Raw genomic sequence first — 18,163 nt, forward strand, 5'->3', positions numbered from 1 at the left:
TACGTATCCAATATGCCTCACGATAGAGTAATTTTTTTAACTCTATTACCACCCCTTCTTCCACATTTGACCTGTTCAATAATTTGAAATCTCAGCTGACTAGTGGTATGTCCAGCACTAACAAAGTGTGATGGTACTGGTAACTCTACTTTTTTTGTTCTAATGGTACTTTTGTGTGCAGTTAGTCTATCCTTAATTCTCTGGGTGGTCTGACCTATGTATAAAAGGCCACACGGGCATTTTAATAAATAAATCACAAATCTAGAATTGCAATCAAATTGGCCTTTGACACTAAACTTTGTACCATTATGGGGATGTATAAAGTTATAAATGGGTATGTGCCACAAGGTCTACTGGAAGGGATGGATCTTATCTGGGATCCTAGGTCGGCATGTACTAGTTTATCACGGAGTGTAGGTGCTCGTTTGTAGGACAATAGGGGTGGGACCTGAAATTCTGGTATATCAGGAAACTTTTCTCTTTAAGTAAAGGCCAATTGGTGCGTATAATTTTAGCTATACGGTCACTATATACATTATATTGAGAAACAAAAGGAATTCTTTTGTTGTGTCCACGTCTTCTGTTTGTTCTGTCTGATCTATCCTCACTTAAACTCACTTAAACTCTGTCTTGCCCTCTCTAATAATGGTTTGGGATAGTGTCTACGTTGGAATCTATCGGTCATCTCGTCCAGCCTCATATCTCTAAGATAGTCATCATTAATTATACGTTTAACTCTCTCGAACTGGCTGCCAGGGATGGATAATATGGTATTGGGGGGATGAAAACTGTCATATAGTAAAGTAGAATTAGTATCCGTGGGTTTAATATAAAGATCCGTATATAGTCTACCATTAGAAAGTTTCACCATCGTGTCTAAAAAACTAACCTCCCCTTGATCACAATTAATAGTAAGTCTGATCGCTGGACACTGCGACTGTAGCTGTCTGACCAGCTCATCCAGGTCCGAACGCGGCCCCGCCCACACGCAGAACACATCATCTATATAGCGCATCCAACAAAATGCAAATTTAGTAAAAATATGATTAGTATAGACAAAAGTTTCCTCATATGCATTCATGAAAATGTTTGCGTAGGACGGGGCCATGCACCAATTGGCCTTTACTTAAAGAGAATTTTCCTGATATACCAGAATTTCAGGTCCCACCCCTATTGTCCTACAAACGAGCACCTACACTCCGTGATAAACTAGTACATGCCGACCTAGGATCCCAGATAAGATCCATCCCTTCCAGTAGACCTTGTGGCACATACCCATGTTTGGGATGTGTGCACTGTAATAGTGTCATCAAAGGAAATAACTTTATACATCCCCATAATGGTACAAAGTTTAGTGTCAAAGGCCAATTTGATTGCAATTCTAGATTTGTGATTTATTTATTAAAATGCCCGTGTGGCCTTTTATACATAGGTCAGACCACCCAGAGAATTAAGGATAGACTAACTGCACACAAAAGTACCATTAGAACAAAAAAAGTAGAGTTACCAGTACCATCACACTTTGTTAGTGCTGGACATACCACTAGTCAGCTGAGATTTCAAATTATTGAACAGGTCAAATGTGGAAGAAGGGGTGGTAATAGAGTTAAAAAATTACTCTATCGTGAGGCATATTGGATACGTAGATTAGATACAATTGAACCTAGGGGTATGAATAGAGAATATGATATGGTCCCTTTTTTGTGATATTGAAGGTTGTTGTCCCCCCCCCCCCCCCCCCCCCCCCTTTTTCTCTGTTTTGTCTGGCTTTTTCTGGTGTTTTCTCCTTTGATGTTCTCTGATATTTATTAATAATATCTAGTTTCTTCCTTATAAAGGGTCTGAATAAGAATATAGTATACTGTATATTATCAGCTATTTCTTATGTACTGCTAAATATGTGAGATATGATAGGTTTCCTTGATGTAGACACATATATGTAGTCTATTTCCCTTAATATTAGATGTTATATGCAGTTCATTTTTGCAACACTAGATGTCATGGTTTTCCCTTTGTTTACTATGCCGCTGGCTCACGCATGCTATTGGCTCTTTGGCCAGACGGCGGGGCGGAAGGCGTACCTTCACCCACGTAGGCGTACCTTGACGCGCATGGGGAGCGATTCACGCTCTCCGTGATGATGTCACCGGACAATGGGCGGTTCTTTGACTGCCGAGGGAGCGCTCAGTTCCCCATCAGGTCCGCCTCATTTAGGGGCGTGACCTGATGGTGATGTCAACGCTGAGTGTCTCCCTATTGGTCGGCGGTGTGCTCTGTGGGCTCGGGCTGCGCCGTTTCCGCCCCGCCGCCTGGAAAGTTCCTCCTAGACTGTGCGCACGCTGTATGCGCACATATAGTTCCCCATCAGGTCCGCTGAGCGTGACAGCAGGGGATTGGTCGCCAGAGGCGACCCCACTGGTGTGATTGGCTCATTTTCCATGGTGGTGTATATAAAGAGAGAGTGTGATTCAATGTTAATTAGACACTGACAGGAACTTGATAAAGGAGGTTCACCTCCGAAACGTCGTTTTATTGTCAAGATGTCTTTATAATAAACTACTTGAGCTGAATACATTAGATGGTGCCGATCTCCACTTCTTCATGTCAAGTTGATCCTGAGTGCTGCAGGACCTTAGATCGGGCACATCGATTGATACTATTGGGGAGTGCTGTCTACTACAAAGTTTCAAGATCTTCAAACAAAGAGCATGGCTGACACTCTCCAGAGTGTTTCACAGGAAGGAATCCATATGAACAGCGAAGCATTGTGGGAAACACATAGTACTTATAGTACACGCCTCCAATTAATGTGGCCAGGCAATTTGCATGACAACGTATGCAAATTCCTCAGCAAGCACAAGCTGCAAAACTGACAGAAGCTCTTCTTTCCAGAGTCCTGCAGCATGCAAACCTACACAATGGTCAAAAAGCTGCCTGCCTGCACAGGCAGCTGAGCAAATCATCACACATTTTGAGTACGATCCATTGACCACAACTCTTTGTTTTCTGTCCATTAGCCAGTTTCCTATCCATGCACACAGACTCTTCCCCAGTTCTTGCATTCTCAACTTTTGCACTAGACTTTTGTGGGGAACAGTGTCGAAGTCCTTTGCAAAGTCCAAGTATATCACATCTACAGCATTCCCAATATCCATATTAGCATTCACTACCTCATAAAAGCTGAGCATGTTAGTCAAACAGGACCTGTCTTTAGTAAACCCATCAAAGAGAGTGGTGAAGACCGCTCACCCCAAAAGAGCAGTGCCAGACCAGGATAGCTGATCCTAGAAAATGCTTGAAGACGAAAATGGTCCGCACAATGCTCCTAAGATCCTATATTTTATTTATGGACGTATCCAAAGGTCAACACATATCACCAGCTGACATGTTTCGGACCTACTGGTCCTTATTCATAGCTAGAGTGCAAATAACACAAAAGGCCCCCTATATACCCCCCTCCGGTGGAGTGGGTGGCCCCCTAGACAATGTCCAGGGAAACACCCCCAGCCCCACCCACAGGAGGGGATATGTACAATATAGAGTACAACACCTAAAAGGAAAGGTAAAATAAGACAACATACTGATTGTTCAAAGCTAGGTGTTGAATTAAAACAGGAGGCCTAGAGGCATAACGTACAAAATTCCGATCAAATCCCACACCAGTATATAAATGTAGAAAAAATATATACATAATAAAACCTATAAAACTATATAGAAAATGTGATTTGTACAATTAAAACCATCAAGGAGCAGCATATGTAGAGGGAATATGCACTAGGTTAGAAGCGCCAGATCCCAGCGGGAGTTCATACCCTTTGGGAGTCTCGTGCCCATTCTGAAGATCCACAAAGCCTCCCGGCTCTTGAGCCGTTTAGTTGTGTCCCCCCCTCTCCGTGCAGGAAAAATTCTTTCCAAGCCATGGAAGGAAAAAGAGGACATGTCACCTTGGTGGACCTGGCGAAAATGCTTCGCCACATTGGAAACGTTAGAGCTAAGCCAAGCGGGACCGCAGTAATGTTCCCCTATCCTAGCACGTAACGGTCTCGTGGTGCATCCCACATACTGCAGGGCACAAGTCCCACAGGTAATAAGATACACCACGTTCGACGTCCCGCAATTAACGAATTGCCTAATGGGGAAACTGCGTCCGTTCGATGTTGACGTAGCAACTCGAGTTCGAGTGTGGACCCTGCAATAGTGACATGTTCTCACTCCACATCTGTATGAGCCCAACACATTCAGCCAGGTAGAGGACCTGGTTCGGGACTCATACAGGCTAGGAGACAATGTTTGTGCCAAAGTGGGAGCACGCCTACTTGCAAAGCGTACCCCCTGTTGCAAAACACAACGTAGGTCCTCATCGCCCTCCAATACTGGGAGATACTTCCTAACGATAGACACAATCTTGTCATATTCCTCGCTGTATGTTGTAACAAAAGTGGGTTTTGAAGCCCCTAAATTGGCATCCGAGTCACCCATATTTCTAAGCAAAAGATCTCTGCTTTTAGAATTGGCTCTAACCTGTGCTCTGTTGATCATCCAATTGGGGTACCCCCTCTCTTTCAATCTGGTCCCTACCGTTACAAACTCCTCCCCAAGCCAAGACCCCCTCGAACAATTCCTGCGGGCCCTGGTGAATTCGCCCACCGGGACCCCCCGTATAGTGTGTTTTGGGTGACAGCTAGTGGCCCGAAGGGTGGTGTTCCCGCTACACGGCTTTCTGTAGGTCCTAGAGTGTATCCTCCCCTCATCGGAGTCTCCCACCAAAGTAACATCTAAATAATCAATAGAGCCCACCCCCCAATTGGAGGTGAACTGTAAATTAAAGACATTGGTGTTCAACTCTTTCATAAATGGGGGGATATCCTCAGGGTTACCCTTCCACACCAAGAGAAGGTCGTCAATGTACCTCCCGTACCACGCAACATCACCCAGAAGGCGGCTCCCACCCCCAAAGCTGTGGCACTCCTCCCACCAGCCCATATAGAGGTTAGCTAGTGACGGGGAGAACTTAGCCCCCATGGAGGCGCCACACCTCTGGAGGTAGAAGCCACCATCAAACATGAAATAATTGCGGGACAGGAGGTACTTGACTGCCAGACAAATGAAAGATCTCAAGTCTTCAGAATACGCAGAGTATTTCTCAAGGTGGTGCTCAATAGCTTGGATGGCCAGGTCATGGGGTATACATGAATACAAGGCCTTAACATCGATGGTCACCCACACAAAATGATTGCTCCAAGAGAAGCCCTCCAGGCTTGCAAGTAAGTGCTTAGTGTCTCTGATAAAGCCAGGAAGCCTCATCACAAGTGGTTGTAGCAGAGAATCAATCCACTCGCTTAGGCGCTCCCCCAGAGAGCCAATGCCAGCCACAATGGGCCTACCCTCCGGGGGAGCGCCCGGCTTGTGGATTTTGGGAAGGTGGTGGAAAATTGGGGTAACAGGATGGGTCACCGCCAAGTAGTCAAAAAGTTTCTGATCCAAAACACCCAGATCTCGACCAAAAGACAGGAGTTCAAAAAGCTCCCTCTGGAAAGTCTTAAGACTCTGGAGGGCCTGTCGCTCCCGATGCGACAAATTGGAGTTCCCAGAACTACGAGCACCCTCCAGCTCTACCAGTTCCCTCTCCACCAACTCCTGGAAGGTCTCTACATGGGGGGTCCTGCTAGCTAGAGGGTAAAAATCTGGGTTCCGGGCACGGATGGGCTTAACATCATCTAAGGAGATTAATCCTGAGTTTTCAGCTGCCAGGCAGTCCAAAGCCCATCTGGCCCTGGTTTCCTCAAAATCTCCAATATCAGTGGCGCCCACCGTGCCCTTGGTCCCAGGAATCCCACTCTCACATTTTGCTCGTAGTTCTGGGAACTCCAATTTGTCGCATCGGGAGCGACAGGCCCTCCAGAGTCTTAAGAATAATTCTGACATTGTCGTTCGAAATGCAGATAAAGGGGGGGCCGTTGTCGTTCTCGATAGCGAGAGCTACAAAATGGAGGCTCTGAGACAATTGGAGGACCCCACAGTTTATCAGAAACTTAAGGGAGACCCCATGAGACCTTTCCAGAGGGAGCTTTTTGAACTCCTGTCTTTTGGTCGAGATCTGGGTGTTTTGGATCAGAAACTTTTTGACTACTTGGCGGTGACCCATCCTGTTACCCCAATTTTCCACCACCTTCCCAAAATCCACAAGCCGGGCGCTCCCCCGGAGGGTAGGCCCATTGTGGCTGGCATTGGCTCTCTGGGGGAGCGCCTAAGCGAGTGGATTGATTCTCTGCTACAACCACTTGTGATGAGGCTTCCTGGCTTTATCAGAGACACTAAGCACTTACTTGCAAGCCTGGAGGGCTTCTCTTGGAGCAATCATTTTGTGTGGGTGACCATCGATGTTAAGGCCTTGTATTCATGTATACCCCATGACCTGGCCATCCAAGCTATTGAGCACCACCTTGAGAAATACTCTGCGTATTCTGAAGACTTGAGATCTTTCATTTGTCTGGCAGTCAAGTACCTCCTGTCCCGCAATTATTTCATGTTTGATGGTGGCTTCTACCTCCAGAGGTGTGGCGCCTCCATGGGGGCTAAGTTCTCCCCGTCACTAGCTAACCTCTATATGGGCTGGTGGGAGGAGTGCCACATCTTTGGGGGTGGGAGCCGCCTTCTGGGTGATGTTGCGTGGTACGGGAGGTACATTGACGACCTTCTCTTGGTGTGGAAGGGTAACCCTGAGGATATCCCCCCATTTATGAAAGAGTTGAACACCAATGTCTTTAATTTACAGTTCACCTCCAATTGGGGGGTGGGCTCTATTGATTATTTAGATGTTACTTTGGTGGGAGACTCCGATGAGGGGAGGATACACTCTAGGACCTACAGAAAGCCGTGTAGCGGGAACACCACCCTTCGGGCCACTAGCTGTCACCCAAAACACACTATACGGGGGGTCCCGGTGGGCGAATTCACCAGGGCCCGCAGGAATTGTTCGAGGGGGTCTTGGCTTGGGGAGGAGTTTGTAACGGTAGGGACCAGATTGAAAGAGAGGGGGTACCCCAATTGGATGATCAACAGAGCACAGGTTAGAGCCAATTCTAAAAGCAGAGATCTTTTGCTTAGAAATATGGGTGACTCGGATGCCAATTTAGGGGCTTCAAAACCCACTTTTGTTACAACATACAGCGAGGAATATGACAAGATTGTGTCTATCGTTAGGAAGTATCTCCCAGTATTGGAGGGTGATGAGGACCTACGTTGTGTTTTGCAACAGGGGGTACGCTTTGCAAGTAGGCGTGCTCCCACTTTGGCACAAACATTGTCTCCTAGCCTGTATGAGTCCCGAACCAGGTCCTCTACCTGGCTGAATGTGTTGGGCTCATACAGATGTGGAGTGAGAACATGTCACTATTGCAGGGTCCACACTCGAACTCGAGTTGCTACGTCAACATCGAACGGACGCAGTTTCCCCATTAGGCAATTCGTTAATTGCGGGACGTCGAACGTGGTGTATCTTATTACCTGTGGGACTTGTGCCCTGCAGTATGTGGGATGCACCACGAGACCGTTACGTGCTAGGATAGGGGAACATTACTGCGGTCCCGCTTGGCTTAGCTCTAACGTTTCCAATGTGGCGAAGCATTTTCGCCAGGTCCACCAAGGTGACATGTCCTCTTTTTCCTTCCATGGCTTGGAAAGAATTTTTCCTGCACGGAGAGGGGGGGACACAACTAAACGGCTCAAGAGCCGGGAGGCTTTGTGGATCTTCAGAATGGGCACGAGACTCCCAAAGGGTATGAACTCCCGCTGGGATCTGGCGCTTCTAACCTAGTGCATATTCCCTCTACATATGCTGCTCCTTGATGGTTTTAATTGTACAAATCACATTTTCTATATAGTTTTATAGGTTTTATTATGTATATATTTTTTCTACATTTATATACTGGTGTGGGATTTGATCGGAATTTTGTACGTTATGCCTCTAGGCCTCCTGTTTTAATTCAACACCTAGCTTTGAACAATCAGTATGTTGTCTTATTTTACCTTTCCTTTTAGGTGTTGTACTCTATATTGTACATATCCCCTCCTGTGGGTGGGGCTGGGGGTGTTTCCCTGGACATTGTCTAGGGGGCCACCCACTCCACCGGAGGGGGGTATATAGGAGGCCTTTTGTGTTATTTGCACTCTAGCTATGAATAAGGACCAGTAGGTCCGAAACATGTCAGCTGGTGATATGTGTTGACCTTTGGATACGTCCATAAATAAAATATAGGATCTTAGGAGCATTGTGCGGACCATTTTCGTCTTCAAGCGTTTAGTAAACCCATGTTGATGCTGAGAAATAAGATTATTTTCTACTATGAAGTCATGTATAGTATCTCTTAGTAACCCCTCAAATAGTTTGCATACAACTGATGTTAAGCTTACAGGGCTATAATTTCCTGGATCTGATTTTCTGCCCTTCTTAAATAATGGGAAAACGTGGGCTGTACGCCAATCCACTGGGACTCTGCCAGTTAAAAGAGCGTCACAAAAGATAAGATAAAGGGGTTTATCTATAACTGAACTTAATTCCCTTAGGACCCAAAGATGCATGCCATCCGGGCCAGGTGCCTTGTCTATTTTTAATTTATTTAGTCTTGCCTTCACTTCTTCCTGCGTTAAGTATTTAATATTACAGTTAGAAGATTGAGACTCTTCTGCCTCTGTAATTTGCAACAGTGCTGTTTCCTTTGTGAAGACAGAAGCAAAGAAAGCATTTCATAACTCTGCCTTACCTTGGTAATCCACCATTGAGTTCCCACCCTCATCTTTTAGGAGTCCTATACAGTCAACCTTTCTTTTTTTAGAGTTGATGTACTTGTAAAACTTTTTTGGGTTAGATTTGATATCCCTAGCGATTTGATTTTCAGCTTCGATCTTTGCCAGCCTAATTTCTTTTTTACAATTTTTATTGCACTCCTTATAATTGCTTAGTGCAGCCTCGGTCCCCTCCTGTTTTAGGACCTTATAGGCATTCTTTTTCCTCTTCATTTTATCTTTAACTTTTCTATTCATCCATAGAGGCCTTTTTTTATTCCTAGATATTTTGTTTCCATATGGGATATACATACTACAATATTGATTGAGTATAAGTTTAAAAGCTTGCCATTTCCCTTCAGTGTCCTCCCCTTGTAGTACATTATCCCAGTTCACCAAACTTAGTGCCTGCCTAATTTGATTGAACTTTGCTTCTCTAAAATTCATAGTTTTAGTGGTCCCGCTGCCCCGTGGCTTATCAGTCACTAGATCAAACGTTATCATGTTGTTATCACTATTTCCCAAATGTTCTTGAACCTGCACATTTGACACATTATCTGGTCTATTAGAAATGATCAGATCTAGTAACGCGTTCCTCCTAGTTGGTTCCGTTACCATTTGAGTCAAGTAATTGTCCAGTAGTGCTGCCATAAATCTGCTGCTTTTAAAAGAATTCGTAGCCTCAATACTCCAGCCAATGTCTGGAAAGTTGAAGTCGTCCATAATTATGACCTCATTTTTACTTGCAGCTTTTTCAATCTGCTGTAGTAATCGCAGTTCTGCAGCTTCATTAATATGAGGTGGCCTGTAGCATACCCCAATAAGCAATTGGCAACTTTTATTTCCACCATGAATATTTACCCAAACGGACTCCACATCTTCGCAATCTTCCTCCATCTCATCGTTGAGGACAGCTGTAAAAGAATTCTTAACAAAGAGACAAACCCCTCCACCTTTTTTCCCTGTTCTATCCTTCCCTAACACATTGTATCCTTTTTAAATTAGCTATCCAGTCATGGCTTTCATCCATCCATGTCTCAGTTATTCCCACAATGTCATAGCCTTTGTCATTCAGAATGAACTCTAGTTCATCTATTTTATTTGCAAGGCTCCGAGCATTGGTTACCATGCACTTTATATTTTTACCACCACATTTACCAATTTTGTTTACATGAAATGGGCTACTTGAAGTTTTACCAACCTCCTTAATCTTTACACTGTCCCCACCCCCCATAATGTTAGGCTCCCACTGTCTTTTTACCTTATCTTGTCCATCTCCCACTAACTTTGTCATTGGTGCCAATGTGTACCATGACAGCCGGGTCTTCCCCAGCCCCACCCAGTAAACTGTCAATTCTTTCCGCTACATGCCGAACCCGAGCACCCGGGAGGCAACAGACTGTACGGCATTCACGGTTTCTTCGACAGATTACCCTATCTGTGCACCTAATAATTGAATCCCCACCACCATTACCTGTCTAGCCTTAGCTGCACTCCTATTCCCTTTTCTCGTTGCAGCAGTCTGCCCCTTGGTTGCTAAGGAGCACATCCTGCTGCAGCATTGCTACTCCAGAATCATCCTCCCCAATATTACGCAAACAAGCATACTTATTAGTGAGGGACAACTCGGGACTAGCCTCCCTGCCACTTTTTCCCCTACCCTTTCTAACTGTGACCCAACTAGCGGCTACCTCTGCTTCTTGCTCCGACTGTGCTCCACCCATCTCATCTTCAACGGTTCCATCCAGTGTCTGCAGGGCCGGCCCTAGACTTTTTGCCACCTGAGGCCAATTTAGAAAAAAATTGCCGCCGCTGCCCCCCTCCCCCCCCCCACTGTATTGTAAGTGGACAGCGATGCAGGAAGTGACGTCAGTGGAGCGCACGCTGGAACGTGGAAAAGGTGAGTCCTCCCCGCCCTTTCCTCTTACTATCGGGCATCGGCTGCTTCCTATTTACAGCTAGAGGGGAGCGCAGATCGGGGGACCCAGGCGAGGGAGGGGGGATCCGACCCCCTCCCCACCGCTAGGCCCAATGCCCCCGTCCTGCCCGCTACCCCTCCGGCTCGGCGGCCGCCCCCCCCCCGCACCCACGGACGGGCGGGTGCCGCCCCTAGAAGTTTGCTGCCTGAGGCAAATGTTTTACCCCGCCTCATGAGCGGGCCGGCCCTGAGTGTCTGGATCGTGAGATCCAAACTCTTCTCCATGTTGTGTATGCGTCTCAGTGTTGCGAGATGCTTATTTAGCTCTGTGACTTCCGCCTCTAACTCAGCAACACACACCCAGGGCAACAGTAAACACCCTCAATCCGCTGATCAAGGCATGCACACATGTCGCAGGATGTACACTGTACAGCATAGTCCAACATGATCACTATTGTGTGGGGAAAAATTATTTAAAGTAAACTGTGGTGATTAATATAGTGAACATCCCTCAGACTGAGCAGAGGCATGATTGATCAACACTTCTTGCGACAAGATATCTCAGCAATGTGCAGAGGCATATTTGGCCGTTAATAAATAGTAAAGGTTTTCTTTGCAGAAAAGCAATATACAGAAGCAATAAGAAAATCTAAGTCAATCTGTACGTAGATTATTATTATTATTATTTATTGTATTTATAAAGCGCCAACATCTTACGCAGCGCTGCACAATAGATAAATGGGTTAACATACAGGTAGAACATACTGAAACTCACAACAAAACAAGATCATGCAAATGATTTGATAACAATACAGTGTCATAGGTCAAAATAGAGACTGTTCGAGTCTACAAGAGGGGTGGTTGCGAGTAAGATTGCATAATCAAGCTGGATACGTTAGGGAGGAGGGCCCTGCCGGAGGCTTACAATCTAAAGGGTGGGGTGGAGACAATAGGTGTGTCTTTTGAGAGGGGGTCTAACAGAACATATTATGGTGCTGGTGTAGGGGGGTATGCGAGCGTGAAGAGGTGAGTCTTGAGAGCTTGTTTGAAGGAAATAAAGGTGGGGGCGAGTCTGACGGCTGGTGGGAGAGAGTTCCAGAGAGTAGGGGCGGCCCTGGTGAAGTCCTGCAATCGTGCGTGTGACTGAGTTATGCGTGGTGCGACTAGGCGCAGGTCATTGGAGGATCGGAGGGGGCGGGCTGGTATGTGCCTGTGAACCAAATCAGAGATGTAGGTTGGGCAGGTCTTGTGCACTGATTTGTAGGCAAAGCACAGGATTTTGAAATTGATCCTAAAGCTGATGGGGAGCCAGTGTAGTGCTTTACAAAGCGGAGTTGTAGAGGCGCTGCGGTGAGAAGAATGTATCAGTCTGGCTGCCGCAATCATTACCAATTTAAGTGGGTCAGTACGGTTAGAGGGGAGGCCAGATAAAAGAGAATTGCAGTAGTCTAGGCGGGAGATGACAAGGGCGTGGATAAGGAGTTTAGTGGTGTCAGGGGACAGGTAGGAGCGGATCTTGGAGATGTTGCGGAGGTGGAAGTTGCAGGATCTGGCAATACCTTGGATGTGGGCGGTAAAGGAAAGTTCAGAGTCCAGAGTAACGCCTAGACAGCGGGCTTGGGAGGTAGGGTGGATTATAGTATTTTCAATAGTGACGTGCAGATCTGGGAGGGGTGCAGCTGTGCAGGGTGGGAATATTAGAAGCTCAGTCTTGTCCAAATTAAGCTTCAGGTACCTGGCAGCCATCCAGGAGGAAATGGATGTGAGGCAGGCAGAGACTTTGTCCATGGTAGAGGAGGAGAGGTCTGGGGTGTGGAGATATATCTGGGTGTCATCAGCATACAGGGGGTAATTGAAGCCCATGGAGGAGATGATTTTGCCAATTGAGGCAGTATAGAGTGAGAACAGTAGGGGTCCTAGGACGGAACCTTGAGGAACACCAACTGAGAGGGGTGTAGGAGTGGATGAGGAGCCATTGAAAAATGTTGTAAAGGAGCGGTTGGAGAGGTAGGAGGAGATCCAGGCTAAGGCTAGGTCCTGAATGCCCATTAGCTGCAGGGAGTGGAGGAGGAGGGAGTGGTCGACAGTGTCAAATTCCGAGGAGAGGTCCAGGAGGAGCAGGATGGAGTATTTACCTTCGGCTTTGGCAAGGGCGAGGTCATTTACCACTTTGGTGAGGGCGGTTTCTGTAGAATGGGCTGTGCGAAAACCAGATTGCAGGGGATCGAGAAGGGAGTTGGAGTTAAGGAAGTTGGTCAGGCGTTGGTGGGCCAGGCGGTCAAGAATTTTTGAGGCAAAAGGGAGGAGAGAGATTGGGCGGTAGTTGGATGGCAGAGCAGGGTCAAGTGAAGATTTCTTTAGAAGGGGAAGCACAGTGGCCTGTTTGAATACGGAGGGGAAGATGCCGGTGGAGAAGGAGAGGTTGAACAGATGGGTGAGGACAGGGGCCAGATCAGAAAAATGTGGGCGCAGAGAATCAGATGGGACCGGATCTAGGGGGCAGGAAGTGGCAGGTGAAGTTGCCAGCAGCTGGTTGACTTCCTCCACCGTGACAGGATTGAAGGAGGTAAGGGAGGAGAAAGAGGAAGGAGTCGGATGTGGTGGGGAGGCGGGGGCGATAGAGTGGAGGAGAGAAATATCCCTCCGGATGGTTGTAATTTTGTTGATAAAGTAATTTGATAGGTCAGTGGCTGAGAGGGTGGAGGTTGGGGGGGGAGGTGTGGGGTTAAGTAGGGCATTGAAGGTGGCAAAAAGACGACGTGGGTTGTAGATCTGACATATTTTCACTTGCACAATGTTGACAGTATTTATGTTCCCTTTTCCTGCCTTATTGCTATGCTGAGGCAATCTGTGCGCAGGAAACATAATGTAAGGGGGTGGAAACAGCAGGAATTCAGATTCAGGGCAGGGCTGGGGTCACCTCGGCTGAAATGCCAAGGTCTCTGGCACAAATCCAGCATTACAACTATAAGGTAAGGGCTAGGCAAGGCATTACAATGTTAACAAACTCTCAAAACTGTAGGGAGAATTTATGACAGGAGAGAGTCGCACAATTAGCCAACATCTGCATGTGTCAGATGCTGTCCACAAACTAATATGACAACCATCTTTAAAAAAGAAAAAGGCTATAAAGGGGAGTCATTCTAGCATTAGTCAACAGTAGCAAGCATTATTTTTATCACTTTGCTTTCACATTTTTTTAAACCTGCTGTCAATCATGCCTGGAGGAGAGAAGATTTTTTTTTAACTAGTATTCATCCCCATACAGCAATACCAGATCCACATCAAGCACATTCAGTTTGTGCTAATCATAGCTGTTATCTCCTAGCAGATAGGCCTAATTATTACTTGTACTAAAAATAGCTATCACGCTAGCAAAAGACAAAATGTCATTTTCTGAATGACTCTATCACCTGTATTGCACAGCAAATGATTTAGACTGATCTTTTGTTTAAAGTGGTATAAAACCCAGTATTGCTTCTTTGCTCTTAAAGATTTACAACATATAATATACTACCACATTTTTTTTTAGCAAAACAGCATTCAAAGCGTTAAAACACAGGACTTACTTTTGCAATAGAATGCTCCCTTCAGGCAGATCCACAACGGAACTGGTGATAACATTATCTTCTGTTTACTTAATTGTAGCAGAGAGGAATGTAAACATTCCCTGACTGTGTGCAGAAACTTCTTCTAATGTGTCCTGAACTGAACACTGCTCAGAAATCATTACTGGGTACATTACAGTACTGTAAATACACTAGTTATGAATACAATGCAATGGCAGCTTTCAGAGCAAATAAAACTGTACTTTGGGAACTTGTAATTTTTAAATGAATATGTAAGGAATGTGCTTGTCGCCACCAGCCCTGCCGTTGACTCGCATAGTGCTGTCGGCCCTGCCGCTGACTCATGTGCTGTGCAGGCTGGCAGGCGGAGGACGCATTCTCGGTGCTCGCTCCACCGATGTAAACAGTAGCCACGTGGGTACATTGCATGTCCGCTGATCTGCTGACACGCTGCTGCGTTATTGGTTGTTTTGGATGCCTTTGCTTTCTGATTGGTTAGTCTTTATATTTAACTCAGGTGAGCGCCCCCAGACATCACCCTTGATAGCATTAGCTTTTGGCTTGTTGCTTGGTATGTTCTCACACAACCTTTTGACTCCTGTTGCCGATTTGCCTTGTATCTTAACTATGCTTACTCTAGATTGGATTACCCGTTGCTGACTCTGCTTGTTCCTGACCACGCTCTATGGGATCACCTGTTGCCGACTTTGCTATTGTACCTGGACTCTAATTGATTGCCACCTGGATTGACTTCTGACTGGATAAGAATTTGCATGAACCCTGCCTGCCCTGACATCTGGCTAGTACTGACCACGCTAGCTCTAAAGCATCTGATCTGCATACCATTACTCCTGCTTGCTGTCATCTGACTTTCATCTGGATCGCCTCATCCTTCAGGCCTCAGGTGACTATATCATCGCCTTACTAAGATGGCGCCGTAAGGGGCAGCCGCGGTCACATCGGCTCCAGGCAACTTTCAACTTTCACTCTTTTTTATTTTCTTTATTTTATTTTATTTTATTAGTACTTTAGTTTAGTTTAATTCCCCCAGCTGTAGCTAACCCTACCCCCAGTCACGACTCCAGCACCAGCCTCCCCATCCAGCGAAGCGATCGGCAGGGACTACCGGCTGACTACCGCTCCCCTCCTGCCCTGCCCTGAACATGCAGCCGTGGCTCCATCGGCAATCAGCCGCTGCTGCAAGCCACCCTCAGCCCTGGCCACGCAGCCACAGGAGACCTCAGCCACGGTCACAGCCAAAGCACACCGAAGCGGGCTGCAGGCTGCCCGCGTGCCGCTGCTCCACCGCTGATGAGAAGGCCCGCTCGAAGCAGCCTGAGCCCTCTCATTCCACGGGACCTGCTGCATGCAGAGGCCTTGCCACATCTCAATCCGCGTGGCCAGCTTCACACCGTCACCGAAGGCCCCTGCCACTGCCAACGTGTGCTCTTGCCGACAGCTTCTCGAGCAAGTGTCTCCGTTACTGACCAGGGACAGAGCCTGGCATGCCCTGGTCTCCACCATCCACCACCTTCACATGGCCGCTGCACTCTGAGGCCTACTTCACACGGCCCCCTACCTCCTTCCACCAGCAAAGGGAATTCAAGCCTGCTCACCCAGTGCAACTGGACAGAAGCCATTGTGACTGCAGCACAGAACACCAGCCACATGCGTGAGTACTACCAATGCTCTCCCTGCCATAACTGTGACCCTTGTCTCTTGGCCTGTTCTGCAACCCTGCTGCCTTAGTATGACTATCACTTGCAACTGTACTATATACTGCTGATCTGTTTATACTGCTCATCTGCCTGCGGAAATACTGATTTGAACTGCCCGCCACCCTTATGCCTGCGCAAATACTGCTTGGAACTGCCTGCCCTCCCTATGCTGGTGCGCAATTACTGCTTTGATCTGCCTGCCCACCTTTATGCCACCATCGCATGAACTATACCTGCACAAATACCGCACTAACGCACAGTCCGGTACTGTCCACCATCGGCCCTGCACCGCATCGATGCATTGCCCTCGGCCCTTACCATCCCAGGGCTTTGTCACTCACACCAGAGAGGAGCTCCTGGAGTGGGAGTCCAAATACCAAGTACTGCCCTTGCAGGGCATAGTGGAGGCCCACCTCGACCAGTGGACCGGCAAAACCAAATACCGACCCAGAGGCAGGAGAGCAGGAGCCCATGTAAGATTCAAAAGAAAAGGCCTACGGTCACCCATTCCAGCCATCCTGCTAGCAAACATCCGCTCCCTCCCAAACAAGCTGGATGAACTGCTCCTTTTACTTGGCAATAAACCCTCACTCAGCAGTAACTCTCCAATCCTCTGCTTCACCGAGACCTGGCTGAACGACAACATCCCGGACAACTCTCTTCACCTACAACATGACAATCCTTGACAGGTGCTGCTCCCCAGACATTGAGCTCCTTCTCATCAGCTGTAGGCCTCAGTACTCCCCCAGAGAATTCGCCTCCTATGTCCTTGCAGGAGTATACATCCCCCCGGATGCCGACATCAAGAATGCTTTGCACACACTCAGCTATGTCATCTCGATGCGAGTGACATCCCTCCCGGACTCCCTCTTTATCATTCTAGGGGACTTCAATAGTGCAAACCTTCGCCAGGAGCTGCCTCGATACAAACAACACATCACCTGCCCCACCAGGAACCAAAACACCCTGGACCACTGTTACACGGTCCTAAAAGGCGCATACAAGGTGACTCGCCGGGCTGCCCTAGGCAACTCTGACCACTGCCTAATACACCTGATCCCCACCTACAAAAGGCAGCTTGAATCCTCCAAGCCAACTGTCAGGACTGCCAAAAAGTGGACAGAGGAGGCCAAGTGGAAACTTCAGGCCTGCTTCGACAGCACCGACTGGTCAGCCCTGGAAGCTTCCTGCTTGGAGGAATGGTCAGAGAATGTAACCTCCTACATAGGCTTTTGCAAGGAGCTGTGCGTTCCAAGGAAGACAGTAAAAATCTTCCCTAACAACAAACCCTGGTTCAACGGAAACCTGCGCCAGCTAAGGAAGGTTAAAGAGAAAGCGTACAAATCTGGCACCCCAGAGGAGTTCAAGGAGGCCAGGAACACCCTAAACCGAGAGCTGAGGTTGGCCAAGAGGGACTACTCCAACAAGCTGAGTTCCAGCCTACAGTCCAACAATGCTCGAGATGTTTGGAGAGGCTTCAGGGCAGCCACTAGCTTTAAGCCCCCTCCTCAACACATACCTCCAAGCATCGCACTAGCGGAGGAGCTCAATTAATTCTATTGCAGGTTTGAGCACCCACCCATTAACCCGGCGGGCCAGGAATCCACACCTACACTCAGTGTGCCCAACTCATCACCTCACGGTCAACTGCCCTTAGCTCTGGGCACAGTTCAGGAGGCCGACGTACTATGGCACCTACAGAAGCTCAACACCAGAAAAGCCCAAGGTCCGGAGGGCATATCTCCAACCTGCCTGAAAACCTGTGCTAGCCAGCTGGCCCCGGTCCTCACTTCCATCTTCAACAAATCACTGTTGATGGGCAAATTTCCATCCTGCCTTAAAAAATCTGACATTATCCCAGTCCCCAAGAAACCTGATGTCACAGATCTAAACAACTACAGACCTGTTGCATTAACCCCAATTATCATGAAAACATTTGAAAGACTGGTTCTCTCGCACCTGAAGCACCAAACCGCCACTCTATTGGATCCCCTCCAGTTTGCTTACAGGGAGAACAGGTCAACAGAAGACGCCGTTAATATCTGCCTGCAACACATCACAGCTCAACTGGACAGACCTAACACCTATGCCCGGATCCTCCTCCTAGACTTCAGCTCCACCTTCAACACCATCTGCCCAAACATCCTGCACGTCAACCTCCTACAACTCGGTAT

The sequence above is a fragment of the Hyperolius riggenbachi genome, chromosome 5 (genome assembly GCF_040937935.1).
Source record: "Hyperolius riggenbachi isolate aHypRig1 chromosome 5, aHypRig1.pri, whole genome shotgun sequence".
In the NCBI taxonomy this organism is placed as follows: domain Eukaryota; kingdom Metazoa; phylum Chordata; class Amphibia; order Anura; family Hyperoliidae; genus Hyperolius; species Hyperolius riggenbachi.